At 42.3% G+C, this 15,535-nt stretch overlaps 1 protein-coding gene across 1 annotated transcript in view; it reads right to left on the bottom strand.

Annotated features, from left to right (window-relative positions):
* Positions 1–14,067, bottom strand: part of LOC128792413 (cytosolic carboxypeptidase 6-like) — a 163,472-nt gene extending 149,405 nt beyond the window's left edge. Inside the window, exon 1 of the mRNA XM_053950822.1 lies at positions 13,989–14,067. The gene's annotated coding sequence lies outside the window, so the exon portion shown is untranslated. The remainder of the gene's footprint in view (positions 1–13,988) is intronic.
* Between the last annotated feature and the right edge of the window lie 1,468 nt (positions 14,068–15,535).

The following is a 15,535-nucleotide window of genomic DNA, read 5'->3' as shown; positions in this document are numbered from 1 at the left end:
CAGACAAGCAGTCCTTTAAGAAAGACCAAAAAATCATTTGGTATATGGGCTTATTGCAAAAGAAAGCAATAAGCCTCCACAATAGTTTGAAAATCATACATTTCCAATCCAGAAAGAGGTTACTGTGATCATCTTTGCTGATCTACCATTCACACACAAAGACCTTTTTTGAAGCCATTCTCATTCACAAAAAAATGAACCACCCCACCAAAAAAACCCAAAACCAATAAAAAACAACAAGAAAACAAACAAAACCCCAAACAGATAATTTAAGAAAATATTTTTACTTCAAACAAAAATAGTCCATCAAGGAAAATATACCGTGTCCCCTTAAAGACTTGAATCTTCCTTTATCAGAAGTTGTGTCAAGACACTCAGCTCTGTCGTGCCATCCCCTATTATAAGTGAAAAGCACCCTTCCTGTTACTCCATGTTTATGTTCCTCATGTACATACTCAGAGCACAGACCAATGGGTCCCCACAGACTGGCCCCAGATCATTCATTCCCTTGCCTGCTCTCTGCTAAACAAACAAAACTCCAGGACTGCCTTGTCATAGAACAGTTTTTCCAAAACTATTCTTGCTGGTCTTTAGAACAGGTCAAACCTGTGCCAAACACAACTGTTTACACATCAATGCACTTGTCTAACTGGCTTTTGGAAAGCTGAATTTCTGAGCATTCTGAGTGGTAAGTAACTATTTGAGATGGATCCAGGAAACACAGAGGAAAACTGAATGATGAAATGGACTCAAACCCCCAGGATTCTAAGAAACAGGGTATTTTTTCATGCATGAATCAGAAATAAAAGTCTGAGGTAGATTCATTGTTCAAAATATTTTGCTTGTCTGATCAAGCAAGCTGTGGTTGTCTCCTTCTCCAGCTTCAAGATTAAAAAAAAAACACCTCAGTTCTTGACTCAGTTCTTCTAAGGTAGCAGTCATTTGACTTCCATGGGAATTTATGAATCCTCAGCTGTGTTGTTACTGTTAACAAGAGCTGACAGTTAAATGCATTTCATTAACAGAAACTAGAATGAGAATGACAAAACTTTAGCAGATCAGATCTGTAATTGAAAAGGTGACCAATGTAAGGAGAAAGAACTGTCTGCCAGGATTGCACTTGCCTCGCCCCCACATTGATAACAGCCTTATCTCCTGCTTGTGGCCTGTCGCTCTCCTACACAAGTTAGCACAGCAGCAGCACGATGGAGATGTCAGGAACAAACCCATGCCAGCACCAGCTCTCCCTGCACATCAAGAGCAGGAGCAAAAGTAAATCCTGCTGGAAGAATTAAAACCAAAGGTTTTTCCTAGCTGAAAATGGACAGAAGATTAGCAAAGGCACAGCAGAAAGTAAAGGAGGGTGACAGGCAGTTTGTTAATTGATTTTTTTCAGAGTTGGAAGAGCAGGCAAAAGACCCAAGGACAACTGCTGGGGTATAAAACTTGCTGGGAGTGCTTGCCTGGGTTATATATTCTCACTGTTCAGCTTCCTCACTAGCAGGCACTGCCAAAAGACTGACTGGGCCTTGAACATCTGTGGATTTTCAAAACTTACTGAACAAACCTATCTCCAGATGCACAAAATGACAATTTAACCCAGATGTAAAACAATGGGTGGAACCATTACACTGCTCAGCTGCAGCAGAATAACAGCAATCCTGGTGCCAAAATGTACTTGATGATTGAACTGGGAGCTCAGTAGAGCTCCACGGTTTTGCCCAAGGAGTAAAGAAGAGAAGAACGTCTAAAAGTAATCTTATTCTGAAGAAACACACCTTTTGGGTCAACCATCCTTTTTAAATATATTTTGTCACTGAAAGCTCCTTCCCTGTGTTCACCAAATTTAGAGCAGTCCTACTCTCAGTTGATATATGAAGGTTATTCAGCCTGATTGTACAGTTTGCTATTGTGTTCCCTTCCACCAACCGAAGGGGGGAAAAGGGAACATGAAAGAGGAAAAAACCTACCACTCTTCATCCTATTATATTTAGTGCTCTGTCTTCCCCTGCTATAACAGCTTGCTTGATTGCCTTGTCCCCCTGCTGTGCCATACTCTTTTAGCTCTGAAAGCACTTTGGGAAAGTGAGGATCATTTATGATGTACTTGCATAGCACCTAGCAGGACAAGATCGTGGCTTCTGGTCAGCACGGCAGTGTCAAGGCATTATGGACCATCTCAACATTCAGGCTCCCTTGCTGACCTACTTCTATTCAAACTAATGTACAAAATTTGTTATTAATAATACAAAATGCAACCAGCCTGAGAGGCTTTGGCCACTTCTGTGACATCCTTCTTTCAGTTCTTTGGAGTTCCAAAGATAAAACCTTACTGTAAGCCCTTCCAAGATGCACCTCACTCACAGCTTTGCAGAGAATCAAATCACAGCTCAGCCTACTCTATGAGCAGAGATTGGTCTTGTAAACAAGAAAAACATGTTCTTTCACTCAGCTGTTACTTGGAGAACCAAAGGCAAGACCCCTGCATCCTTTTCTTTCCTGGCCATGATGTAGAGGCACCTTAGAGGGGTCATGCTTTTCCAAGCTCCAACACAGCTGGCAGAGTCCCAGGATAAATGCTGCATTGGGTGTTGGGCAGCTCCAGTCGTTTTCCCAGCATTTGGATGTCTAAATGGCAGTGATAAAGGGAGGGGGCAGCTAAACCCACCCTCACCCCCACCCACCACAGCAGCATTCCCGTGTTGTTAGACATCCAGCTGTTCTCTGCAAACTGACAGGATTTACTGCTCCTATTTTGGTTAAAGAGACAGACAAAACTCCCCTTCCCCATCCATTATCATTGTCTAATCTCTCCAGCACGTCAGCTCTGTGGCTGTGGCAGTGAGGAGAGGCAGCATTAGCATTCCAGGCACAGGCAGCACACGAGGCAGCAGGTTTGTGATCTGTGCAGCCCGAGATCAGCAGCTGGGTAACACCGAGGAGCTGCACGTGAAGTCACCTACACCCTCGGGAACGTCCATCCTTCCCAGCCTGGGAGGGGGCAAGGAGCCACAATCCCTGCCCCACTCACACAGGCAGAGACACACAACGCTTTTGTGGCCAGAAACTGCATGTCCAGAAATTCCACATCCCCTTTCTGATCCCAACTCGTCCATGCTGGCAGAGAGCTCTTCCCCCAGCTCCTGGGCACCAGCCAGGCAAAGCCATCAGCTGTCACATCTCCCTCCTCCCAGCCTACCCTGACATCCCCCCTCTGCCTGGCACCAGGGGTGGCAGAGAAGTAATCTGCTATAAGATTCATCCCTCTGCCATGTCAGCACAGCTATGATGGCTTCTGTATTTATAGGGAGCAGAGAGAAAAGGGGTTTGTGTTTGTGGGCAGTTTTTTTGCCATGTTTACATAATGGGGTATAACAGTTGTGTGGAAACAGCTCGTTTCCAGCTTCTGACACCAAAAAGCCCCTGTTTTCTTAAGTGGACATGCCAAGTCACCCAATTTATTACCAAATAGTATAAATAATAGTTTGTTGCTGTTAGGAAATAATAATCCTAAAAAAGAGATCATAGGCATGGCTGCTTTTGAACACACCAAAACCCATCCAAGAAATCACTGGCTGCCCCTGTATTTCATTTCTAAGACCCCCAGAATCATTGCAGAACAGCCACCTACAATTTATGCTCTGGATTCAGAGTTGCTTTATGTCCAAGCCACCCAAGCTGCCATGAAAAAGGAATCCCTCTCTGCTCATTCCTCTCTTCTGTCTGGGTCCCACTATTCTGGCTGCACTGGAAGACAAGTGAGAAGTGTTTTGCAAGGTTGGTTTTCTGTGGGATCAGTATTTTTCTAGCTCACAGCACTGCCACAAAAGCACCCATCCTAGCAAAGAGGAGAAGGCAGAGATGCACAGCCAGGAGGGAAAACAGAGCTGAACATCCCCTCTGGGTACCCAGAACACATTTTCCTGAGCTTAAAGCAGCTGTGGAACAGCAGTCTCCCATCTCTCTGTGCTTCAGCAGAAAAGGGATGTGTACTAGTAGCTAAATAAAGTTTCCTTTACAACCACAACCTAAATTTTCAAATGAGCACCAGGACTTGTTTTCATCAGCTCAACGCCTTGCAAGCTCCTTAAACTCAATATTTATATGTTTCTTTTGGACACTTCCCCTCTGAGAATTAAGCCAAGCAAACTGGTTTTTCCTTCAAACAGAAAATGAAGCATCACAACTTTGAACCACTTAGAGATGCTTCACAAGGCACTTTCAAATCACAAAGAGATTACAGTGTCTGGGAGTTAATGGGCTGACCAAGACATGTGAGTGGGAGCTTTGGACAGGTGTCTGCCTTTACACTCCTCAGAAGTGATGCACATCTTCAAATTCTTTAATCTTGTTTTATTAATACAATATTGGTTTAGATAACAAATGCTTATTATTTAGCTTTGTCTCAGGATTGTTTTGACATTACATGACACTGCCCTTAGGACCGATATTATAAATTAAACAGCAAGCTGCCATCATTTTAAGTGCTGCAATTTTAAAAATAAAAAAATAAAAGAACAGCTGTCACCCAGGAAAAGAAAACAACAAAAGTGGAACCTAAATAAACATTCCCTTAGGCTGCTATTGTTTTCCTAATAGCTTGGATGATATTTCCCCCTCCCCACCCACACAGCAGCAGTTGGAATAGGAAGACTGGACTTTTCTATTGCCAGTTGATAAATTCTTTCCCAATTTAGAGTACTGAACCCCTCCCTTGTATAGCATTATAATTGCAATATATATAACTATGACCACAAGGAAAGAGGCTCTAGCAGAGATCATGGGAGTGATCAGTAGTTGCTGGTGATCTCGTGTGAATGGCTACAACTTAAAAAAATTCCAGGATATCTGTCCAGAATGTCTTCAGGAAAAGATAATCCCTCTACTGCCTGCCCTGGCAGCTGGTGAATCTGTGTAGGTGAACAGATGTGGCTGAAATGGGAGAGTGGAAGTGAGAAAAGTTTGAAAAAGATTCTGAGATGCTGCTTGGGTGGAAGAGTCTGAAACCAGGATACACACTAATCACAAGCTGGGCCTTCCTGTGTTCACAGACAACAGGCAAAACACCTTCCTCATTCTTCCTCCTTAGGCTGTTCGCCCAAAAGGAACAGTAGGTGCTCTCATGAAGGCAGAATTTGACCTCTAATTGGTAATTTCTAGAGTTAAGGAAAAAAATTTCCCCTCTTGACTTGCAGTTTCCATTCTTCACTTAATTGTTGCCAAGACAATCTCTGCTGGCACAAACAAGCACTGGAGTGTAACCTGTAAAGCTAAAATAAAGAAGTAGCCTGGTTCTGCTCCGTGCACCAGCTGAGAGAGGGGTCTCAGTTCTTTGAGAGTCACAGAATCATAGAATAGTTCAGGTTGGAAGGGACCTTTAAAGGCTACCTAGTCCAACTGCCCTGCAAAGAGCAGGAAGAGCTTTAACTAGATCATGCTCTGACCCCCATCCAACTTCGCTTTGAAAGTTTTCAGAGACAAGGCTTTCACCACCTCTTTGGGCAACCTGTGCCTGTGTTTCACTACCCTCATCCTATTTTTTTTTTCATTATATCTAGTCTGAATCTACTTTATTTTAAAACCATTAGCAGTTGTCTTGCTTTGTTGCTACAGGCCCTGCTAAAAAGCCTGTCCCCATCTTTTTATAAGCCCCCTTGAACTATTGAAAGGCAGCAAAAAGGTCTCCCCGGAGCCTTCTCCAGGAATTCAGGAAGTACTGCCAAGTACTACAGAGACCCTGTACTCCTCACCAGGAGTCAGGACAGAGAGATCTCTTCCAAAGTAACTCCTGAAGATGGGGTAGAAGGGAGGAGTCTACCTAGGGAAGAGCCCAACTCAATAACTGGAGCACAAGGACATCTTGAGTCCCTGATAAGAGCCTCACCTGTCCTCAGGGATGGATGCAGCTCCTTCTTACCAGGACAGGAGAACACAGGGCTGGAATGGAGCTCAACCTCATCAACACTTCAGGGCCTGGCATTTGCTCCCAGGCGTGTTGAGAACTCCTGATGCCACTGGCAAGGCAAATACAGCTCAAAGCCAGCAGGGCTCCCACTGAGCTCCCCAGCTGCTCTCCCTGTCTGCAAGGAGCCACGCCTTTGTTTTGGGCCAATAACTGTGTTAGAGAGGGGAAACCAAACAAGGGCAAGGGCAGGAGCGGGAGAAAACCCAGAGAGAACCAACACATGCTCCTGAGTCACAGTGCTCAGTGCAAGTGCCACCTCTGGGCACCTCCCTGAACCAGGGAACCTTCAGCAAAGCAAGAGCAGCACAAACCTTGTTTGGGGGAAGGGAGGAGACAAACAGGAATTGGAATGGGGATTGTCCCCACCGGTGGCACCTAGACCCTATCACAGACCATCTCCTCTTGGGAGAAGCACCCAAAGGACATCTCTTCTGCCCTTTGCCCCTGCACTGACACTCCCCTCTCTCAAGGGTAAACCAAAGCAAAGATTCACAGCATGTTGGCAGAAGTTTACTAAGCCGTTCACAAAATTAAAAAAATAATAATATAACCCCAAATAAAACACAAAAGCAAGGCAGTCAACCCAAAGAAAAAAATCACTGGAGAATTCAGTCCTTTGTTTGCTGCTATGAACAGAACTAAGAACTCCAACCACCAGAGATACAAGCCAGATTTATAGAGGAAATTAAAAAAAGAGAAGAAAGCCAAATATGTTTAGTTACTTAACTGAAAGTAAATCTAAGAAACCCAGATGGGATTATTCAGGCCTAAGATCAGCTATTCAGGAGAGAAAAAAAGAAAAACAAATATTCCAACCAAACTGACTTTAACATCCCTGTTAATTACAAATTCATCCTGTAAGATAAAGGTATGCAAAAGAAATAAAGTCAGTGAAGGTCAAGAATAGGCTCCTACAGCAGCTTACAGACATAAATGGCACTTAGGTACAAAACTTTGATTCACTTGGCTGGGATTCATGAGCTGGGTGCTTATTCTCTGCATAATGGCTCAAAGGTAATAATCGCAAATGGTGCTATTTAAATGGAAAATAAATAGCCCTGTCTCTTTAAGGACATCATGTCTCATTCTCAGTGGAATAGTGGCAGCTATAAAAAAAAAGCTATGATTTCAGTATTTCTTGTTATGACTTCTCTCTCTGCTCGTCTAAAAATAAAAAGGCTACTCTGTAGCTCCAGATCAATCTAACTAAAAGAGAAGAATTCGCTTACAAAAACAAAATAGCAGCTCTGACACTAGTTAGGTATTCATCACATGTGGAAATGGCCCATAATGCTGCCTTCAAACCTTTCCAACAAGTTGTATTAAATTAGGTTGGGTTGGGATTTTTTTCCATTGCACCAAAAGCAAAATAAATATAGCTTTATTTAATGCTACTAAAACGTTCAGATTCAACTGGAACCCCAAGGCATGTGGCTTTGTTGTTAAAGCATATACACTGACTCTATTGATTGGTGCAGTCCTCTGTGCAAGAGAATTTGTCACATCAATAGCAACTGAAAAATACTCAGGAGCTGTAATATGGTTTAAATGAGCAGTTACCACATCAATATAAAGAGCATTTCAACAGCAATAGATAGGAACCCTTTTGCAAACCTAGCATTTGTTTTAAGATAAAGGTTGACAACTTTTTTTTTTTTTTTTTTTTAACAAGGGAGATTTTTTTAAATAATGGTGAGCAAAGCAGCAAGCCCTGTAGGCTGTCCTGTGGTGACAGCACTCTCTGGGCAATAAAAGCCACGATGGACAGAACACTACAGGCAGAAAGGAATGGCAATGCCACAAGCCAGGTGGATGTAAGGGCCAGAGATAACTTTGCTGCTCCCTGGGCTTTTCCATTGCTGCTGCCCAGAGCACACCTGGGTCACAGCTGTGCATCCAGCCCTGAATTTGCTTCCCAGAACCCCAGCCTGGCACAACACACGAGCTGGGGCATGCTGGATGTGAGAGGGACAGAAGATTCCTTACCCATCCTCAATGCCAAGCAAGAACTGGGGGAGGAGAAAGCTTCTGCCCTGCCTCTCCTCCAGGCTCCTGGGAGAAAGTGAATCATGGCAATGGCCATTCCCAGCTGATATCAGATCTAGGCGGGCTCAGAGAGAGACTCACCGGCCTCAGTAACATGCAATCTAAATTACAAAGTCAAGCAAGGTGAGGAGAAGTGCAGGAAACATCCTGCACTGTGGCTGCATTAGTGCATCCTGGGTTTGTGGGGTCTGGCACACATAGCTGGGCTCCCAGACCTCCCCAAGGCATGCAGCCTCTGCTTTGGTCATGACTGAATTGGAAAAAAAAAAATATAAATAGGAAATGCATGGCAAGGAATGAACCTCCATTTCATGGGCTTGAGAAATCCCTGGTTTTCAATAATGAGAAACAGTTCTGTGTTTGCCAAGGAGGGAGCACACCTTTCCTGACTCAGTGTGTCTGTAGAGTCCAATCCTCTCCCAGCACATCCCTCCTTCCCTTGGGTTAAAGTGCAAGGGACATTCTTGTCATTCAGGCAGAAATCCCACTAAAGGAAGACGAGAAGTGGCATGTGCTGCAAGTTTTGAGTAAGATGAGAAATTTCACACTATCCTGATATCTTCTGGGTAACTGCTTATTTTATGATGACTAATAGGCAATTACTATGGTAATACTGCAATACAACATGTGTGAGGTTTGGAAATGAGAAATTATAGGTAACTACTTTGGACTCATTTCTATGGTAACAAAAAGTAATTGTCATTAAATACCAGTTATATTGCTGCTGTACCTGGTAATTATAGATTTTTTATGCCCAGTAACATAAATAAAACCAATAAATTTATTCAAAAGGTCCACGATTGTTTACTTATACATTGCTATATAGAATACACAATGACAAACACCTAATTAGGAAAAATAAACTCCATTGAGAGCTTCATCTTGTCATCTTAGATGGATACTCTGTTTTTCAATTTAAGGAAATGCATGAATTTCACATGTATTAAATGAAGTTAAGGGCGGGGGGAGGGGGAGAAAACCTTCTCTGCCAGAAAAATAGGTGAAAAATAATGAAGAGGCAAACAAATAATGGTCTGCATGTGTGGAGCTGTGTCTTACAACTGAATAAGTGATAGTAAGAACCACCTGACATATCCAGTCCCCCCAAAAGGGACATAAATAATAAGATAATTTGGATAAAGTCTACATGTGCCTTTACTATTAAAAAACCCTTATGAATTACAAGTGAACGTGACTTTTTGATCAATTTTTGAGTTACAGAAATAAAGTCCAGAAAAACATGTTCGGGATAAATCTGAAATATTTCACCTGATCCAAATCCTAGTTTTCTGATCTGCTTCAGATCAGTTCTGATGTGTTTCAGATCTTTCAAAAGCAATGTTTAGAACAGGTCAGTTTTTAAACAAATCTTGCCATTAACAAACAAAAAAGAAATAAGATTGTCCATTATAAAATGCTGGTATGAATGATTTAAAATATTTCTCAAGCCTTCCCTTTTATTTTATTTGAAACAGTTTGCTAGATTTGACTCCCTTCTACAAACTATTTAAGTCTTTACAAAACTACATTTCTGAGACAAAAATATACCATTTGCTCAAAACAAGAAATCCCAACACAGCTTTCATATGGACACCAACACTGCTTACGGTGAATTTGGTTTTCCAGTCTGGCTAGGGCTGGCCTCCTTTCTGTCCAACAAATTAATCTGTTAACCTATTACACAGACAAGAGGTAAGGACTGTGTTGAGTTCAAAAATATTGTCGCCGACAATGAAATGAGAAAGGATTGGAATCGGTGTGTGCCCTCTCCTCCCCATTCACACAAATTCTTGCAGTCCCTACAATCAGGCTGGAAGGATACAGCAGTGGTGGGATTTCAGAACATTCCAGCTAATTCATGGCTTTAATTTACTGAAGGCTGATACTGTCACAGCTCCCCCAGAGAAGGAACACAGAAAAGCCAAGGAATGGGAACACTCACTGGGGCATGCGACAGAGCCTTTAGAGAACGGTCAGGATACTTCATCTGCTTTGTCATGGCATTTCTGGGGTACCTCAGTGAAGAGCTTCCCACACTAAGCAACACATCCCTTTTGGTGCCAATGTAGGATTTTGTCTCTGAAAGGTGAGGCTGACAAATTGGAACTAATCTAAGACGGTGTGGTACAGTCATCTCGCCTGCAGGGACACATTTCAGCATTCAGCTGCAGAATGCCAGCTTAAGAACAAGCTCTTGATAAAGGAAAGTTCAGGCCAAGCCTGGGGATGCACGACTTTTAAATCAAGAACATTTTTTTTTTTTTTTCTCCTCTTAGTCTACCCCCTCCTCCCTGGGGATGGCAATATGATAATGCTGTACTGCAAACAGAGGGAGAAAAGTTGAGAAATCTCTCTTCACTGCACTAGTTTTCCTTTATTTCCTAAAGCTGTTTCACAGTTTAATCCATCAGAGAGGGTGAGATTAGTGTTATGGAGAAACTCACAAATTTTTTTTATTTTTGTGCCACGTTCTTTTAAACTAAAGCTAAATATCAAGTTGTGCACTACCTCCAGCAAAAGGGGTGTTTCTATTCAGGTGAGAGCTGAGGACAAGTTGCCAGCTAGAAATGAAGGAAAATTATGCTGAAGACTCTCTCTTTTAGCTGGGTCAAACAATGGCCTCTTCCTGGGCAATTTAATTAGCAAGCCCATGCAGCATAACATCACCTATACACTGTAACTGCAAAGGCAGTTACACTTAGAAGTGTGATGATACCAGGCTTTAAAGACTTCAAGAAAAGGGAGAAGCCTGTCTTCCAAAAACTTTTGTTCAAATTGAGTATAGACTTTCTAAACATTCTGAATTATAGGAGCTGCTTAATGTCCCCCGTACATCCCACAAGGCACCTTGTCTTTTCATTCCTAATTGTATAGGAATAAAAATTCTTAAACTCTTGCATAAACTTGAATAAATCAGTCAAGTCTAGCATCCCATTTCCATGCATCCTGATGAGCACTGAGCACTGAGCTCTGACATTCATTTCCATGACCATTTCTTTTAGAGCCATCTGAATATACGTGGAACATATAAACAACTTTCCTCACAGGTGAGTCTGTGCTTTATAGTTGCAGTCCCAAACTCACTTTTGCTGGTGATGAAAATTTCACCACATCCAAGTCATAGTCACAACCCATTTTGTCTGTTCTCTTGAGAATGTGCAACAGTTTGTGGAAAACAGGAAATCTTGGTGGCATCCTTGCAGATTTGGCTCATACTCCTAAACCTCAGTTCACAACAACAAAGGAAGGGGGATTTTGGATGAGAGCACAGGACTCAGGCCCTCGGTCAGTCCTGCATCCCCCAAAAAAAAGACAATGAAGAAAATCTCCCCAGCCTTCTGTTACCATATCACCCTGGCTTAGTGAGTGGTTCCTATCCTGATGCCAGGAGAACGAGTCCATCCCATTCCTTCTCCCAGAGTTGCTGACACTCTCAGGCTCCTCATGGTGCCCACTGTGCCTGGGATTCCAGAGGACAGCCAAGTGCATCCAACAGTGCACTTTGCCAGTTGTGCAGGGCTGTGCACTGGTGGGGTAAAAAAAAAATCCCCTCTCACACTGGCAGGAGATCAATTTACAAACTCAAGCATGAGGTTTAATTACCCATTTCATTATCTTAGCTTGCATAGTCTGCATGTGAACCTTCAATGAACCAAAGAAATAGTCACCAGCTGCTGCTTTGAGAAAGAGGGAGATAACAGGAAGAAGTTCAAATGCCTGAAACTGCTCTTGGTGCATGTGGCACCCCTGTTTGCAAAAGCAGGGGGGTATCCCCAGCCAATAGATCTGTGTTAGACCTCAGTACATGGAAGACTTCTGAAAGTCCTATTTATGTGCTAATCTGAACAAAGACCAAAAGAGATGAAGCAGAGTTATCTAGCCAATCGCTGAGAAGCCTCAGAGTTAAATTTTCAAATACAAGCAAGTGATCCTTAGAGATTTTTTAGACATTCATCCAGTAAATTCAAGTAAATAAATTGTGATGTGCTTGTGGATTTTGTATGAGCAGGAAATAAAGTGTTGGCTGCAAATTATTCACTCAGCACTAGTTAACTGCAATGCTGGCACATTACTAGACTTTTTAATATTCTTCTCAAGATAACAGGTAGCATTTTGCTTATTATCCTCATTTTTAAGTTATTAGTTACATTAGGCCATTTGTAAATACAGCGAAGAATTGCAAGAAAATCAAATGGTTTTTTTTTTCAACTAGCTCATTAAAATTCTCTTTATTTCAGGAGGGTTGAAAATCCTGCATATTATGGAAAGTTAAACCAAGAGTACACCATCAAGCTCAGCAATTCCAAATTAATTCACATGCCCTTTCCCACTACCTGGGTTCCCAAAAGGCTTTTCAAGTTCTGAGCCATATGAATGCCTATAAAAAGCTGCATGTCTCTCAAAAACTATAAATAACAGAGCAGGGGAAAAATCCTACAGGGTAAGTGAACTTAGGGGGAAAACAAAAGCTGCTTAATTGCAGCTGGAGTTTGCTTATATACACGGCACCTGGAAGAAAGGAAAGTGATGTAGTATGAGATTCTAGAGCCATTTTGGGGCTTTATTCCTGTATGGTGACACATTCTGAAAAATTCCTGGCACTGTCTGACGCCACCCCTGCAGTATCACTGGCTGATTTGGGATTTGCCAAGAGCTGAGTGAGTATCGCTGCAGCTGGAAGGACAGCACCTGTTCTCGGAAGATTCACTCACAACACCCAGAAACACTCAGAGCACCCCACTGTTGAAATCACCCCCACAACTCCCTGCTGTTTCAGCTCAACAACGAGCAAAGAAAAGGAGGGATAAGGAGCACAGATCACAGGATCATAAATGCTGGAAACAACCTCTAAAACCACTGAGTCCAGCCAGCCATTAGCCCAGCACTGCTAAGCCATGTCCCTAGGCACCACATCCACACATTTTTTTATCACTTCCAGGGACAGTGATTCCACCACTGCCTTGGGCAGCCTATTCCAGTGCCTGATCACCCTTTCAGTAAAGATTTTTTTTTTTCCTAATACTTAATCTAAAACTCCCCTGGCACAACTTGAGGCTGTTTCTTCAACAAAGAACGGCCAGCAGCCCCATTTTCTGTACAGTCTATCTTCCTCCTCAGTGGTCTCCTCACCCACACAATAACCCAGCCTTATTCTGCTTAGCAATGCAATACTTAATTAGATCAAAGCTCAAGGTAGCCTGGCTACAAAGTGAATTGTGTTATTTAGTCTTGCACTGTAAGCAAAAGTACATGCAGTATATTTCATTTCTCAGGGGCTTCTCCAGAGAACTGTGTGGTACATGTAATTGCCCCCACAAACAAATCATCAGCTAATCAACTGCTTTTCATTATCACCTCCAGCAGCACATTTATTTTGTAAATAAATGCATTAAGAGCAAACAATTTTAGGGAAAACAAAAGATTATCTGAATACGATCTCAACAGAGGAGGTGGTAAAGTAGTAATTCAAATACTAAAATGGAGCAAAATTAGCATAGGCTGGAATGATTATTCCATTCCATGTATCCCTATCTATTACAGTACAATAACAGAGTGAAATCTGTGACTTTAATGGATGATCTGGGTAGTTTAAGGGAGCTGTGATTGACTGACACATTTACATAGAGGCTGATGAGCAGCATAATGAGTGCATTTATAAAACACTGCTAAGGTCTAACTCTAAGCTGACATTAACTCCCACATCTAGAGGAGGCCTGTAGAGCAGATACCCTGCTGTCTTGGAGACTTGCTCTCTACCTCCTGAAGCAAAAAAAAAAAAAAAAAAAAAAAAAAAAAAAAAAAAAAAATCCCTATTTGCCCCTTTCCTAGGTGGAAATTTCAGGAAGCACATGACCACGTGAGAATCTCCAGTTTAAGAGGAATGAATTGAAACAAGCCATATAAAATTCAATGCCAAAACAGTGCAAGGTGTAAAAGGCAAATATAACAATACATGGGTTCATTCCCCACACCATACCTGTAATTTCCTAGGTAAACTCCATCAGGATTGAGCATGGGAGCAATCTTGAAGACCAAGTGGTCTCTCAGTACTTTTGCAATTGGATGGTGGCTCACGAGGAAATCAATTATACCTGAGAAAAAAAAATTAAAAAGGAGTTTGAAGAGGGATGTCTGTGACATCAATGATTTCCAGATATCTACTTGAAATTTCATATACAAAAGATTAGAATGATGATTCCTCCTAGTTCCTGGCACTGCTCCTACTTTCAACAGAAAAAACCACTTGCAATCACGTAGTACCTGCCACCTGCTTTAAACTCCAAGAACTTTAAAGAGAAAAACCTGAATCTGTCCTCATAATTCAAGCACACCACGGCTGCATTACCAGACACTGTCGAGTTTGCACAGAGGGAGAAGTTACTCACCAGCTAAGCCACCATAACAAAACCTTTCTGCTCCTAAAGGAGAAATGAAGATACCCCTCACACCCAGCCTGCACAGGGCTCACACTGCAGCTCACCTTGTGAGTGGAAATTTGTTGAGATGAGCCATCTCAAATTCATTTCATCATACACCCAGACCTAGCCAAGACATATGAACAGGGATTTCATATCGTCTGCATGTATGAAGAGGTGCAAAATGCCTCCCAAAAAATGGGAGAGTTGCATAATATGTGCACTTGGCATAGGAATATCGTGCCACTGGTGGACTGGAATTTATGAGGTCATATTCCTCACTTCTTTTACACTCATAAAAACCAGGAGTAACTCCACCTGATCAGCTCCTTTAGGAACCCAGGCAAGTGATGGGGAAGCAGATCCTAAATGCCCTTCCTTTGGGCTCATCACAGCACCAGAGCCTGCAGGAGCTCCTTCCTCTTGGCCTCGTGCTCGGGGAGCCACTGAACATTGCCTCAGCCCAGGGCTGGTGCTGGGGCAGGAGGCAGGAATCTGGCAGTTAAATTCACTGCTCATCCCTCCACTGAGTTGGTACTGACAGAAATAGCTTCCAGGGAATTAATGTTGAGATAAATTGAGTTCCTGTGTAATCTCAGGACACCCACAGATAGGTCATGACAATTTGCTATTTATTGTAAGGTCCATCCTGTGAAGCAGGAACCATTTACTGAATTTCCCCAGAATAAATCAATCACTACGGTCTAGTAACAGGATAAAATTAAGCAGAGAAAAATTAAGGCTGCTCATCAGTAAAATTTCAGTAATGGTAAGCTCTATTAGAGTGTGGAATTGTCTCTCCAGGGTAAGAGTAGAATCCCATCATCAGAAACATTTAACACTGGACAGGGTAAAGCCTCAGGGAATAGCTATAACAAGCAATAATTCAGCATAGAAGGGATGGCCTGGGTTATCTAGCTGACTTCAGACCTGATTTTTTGTGATTCAAAGTATTTAAAAGAGCCCCTAAACCCCATTCATGCCAGGTTAAACGCAGTTGTTTACAGCTTGGCTGAAACATGCATTAAAGATGAGACCAAAATCTCACATTCTGCATGACTCCTTCATTTAGCTAATTTCTTAAGGCCCGCTTTGTATTTGAAATACC

The sequence above is a fragment of the Vidua chalybeata genome, chromosome 9 (assembly GCF_026979565.1).
Source record: "Vidua chalybeata isolate OUT-0048 chromosome 9, bVidCha1 merged haplotype, whole genome shotgun sequence".
NCBI classification, from domain to species: Eukaryota; Metazoa; Chordata; class Aves; order Passeriformes; family Viduidae; genus Vidua; species Vidua chalybeata.
The sequence above is the reverse complement of the archived record's forward strand: the minus strand, read 5'-3'. Positions and strand labels throughout refer to the sequence as shown.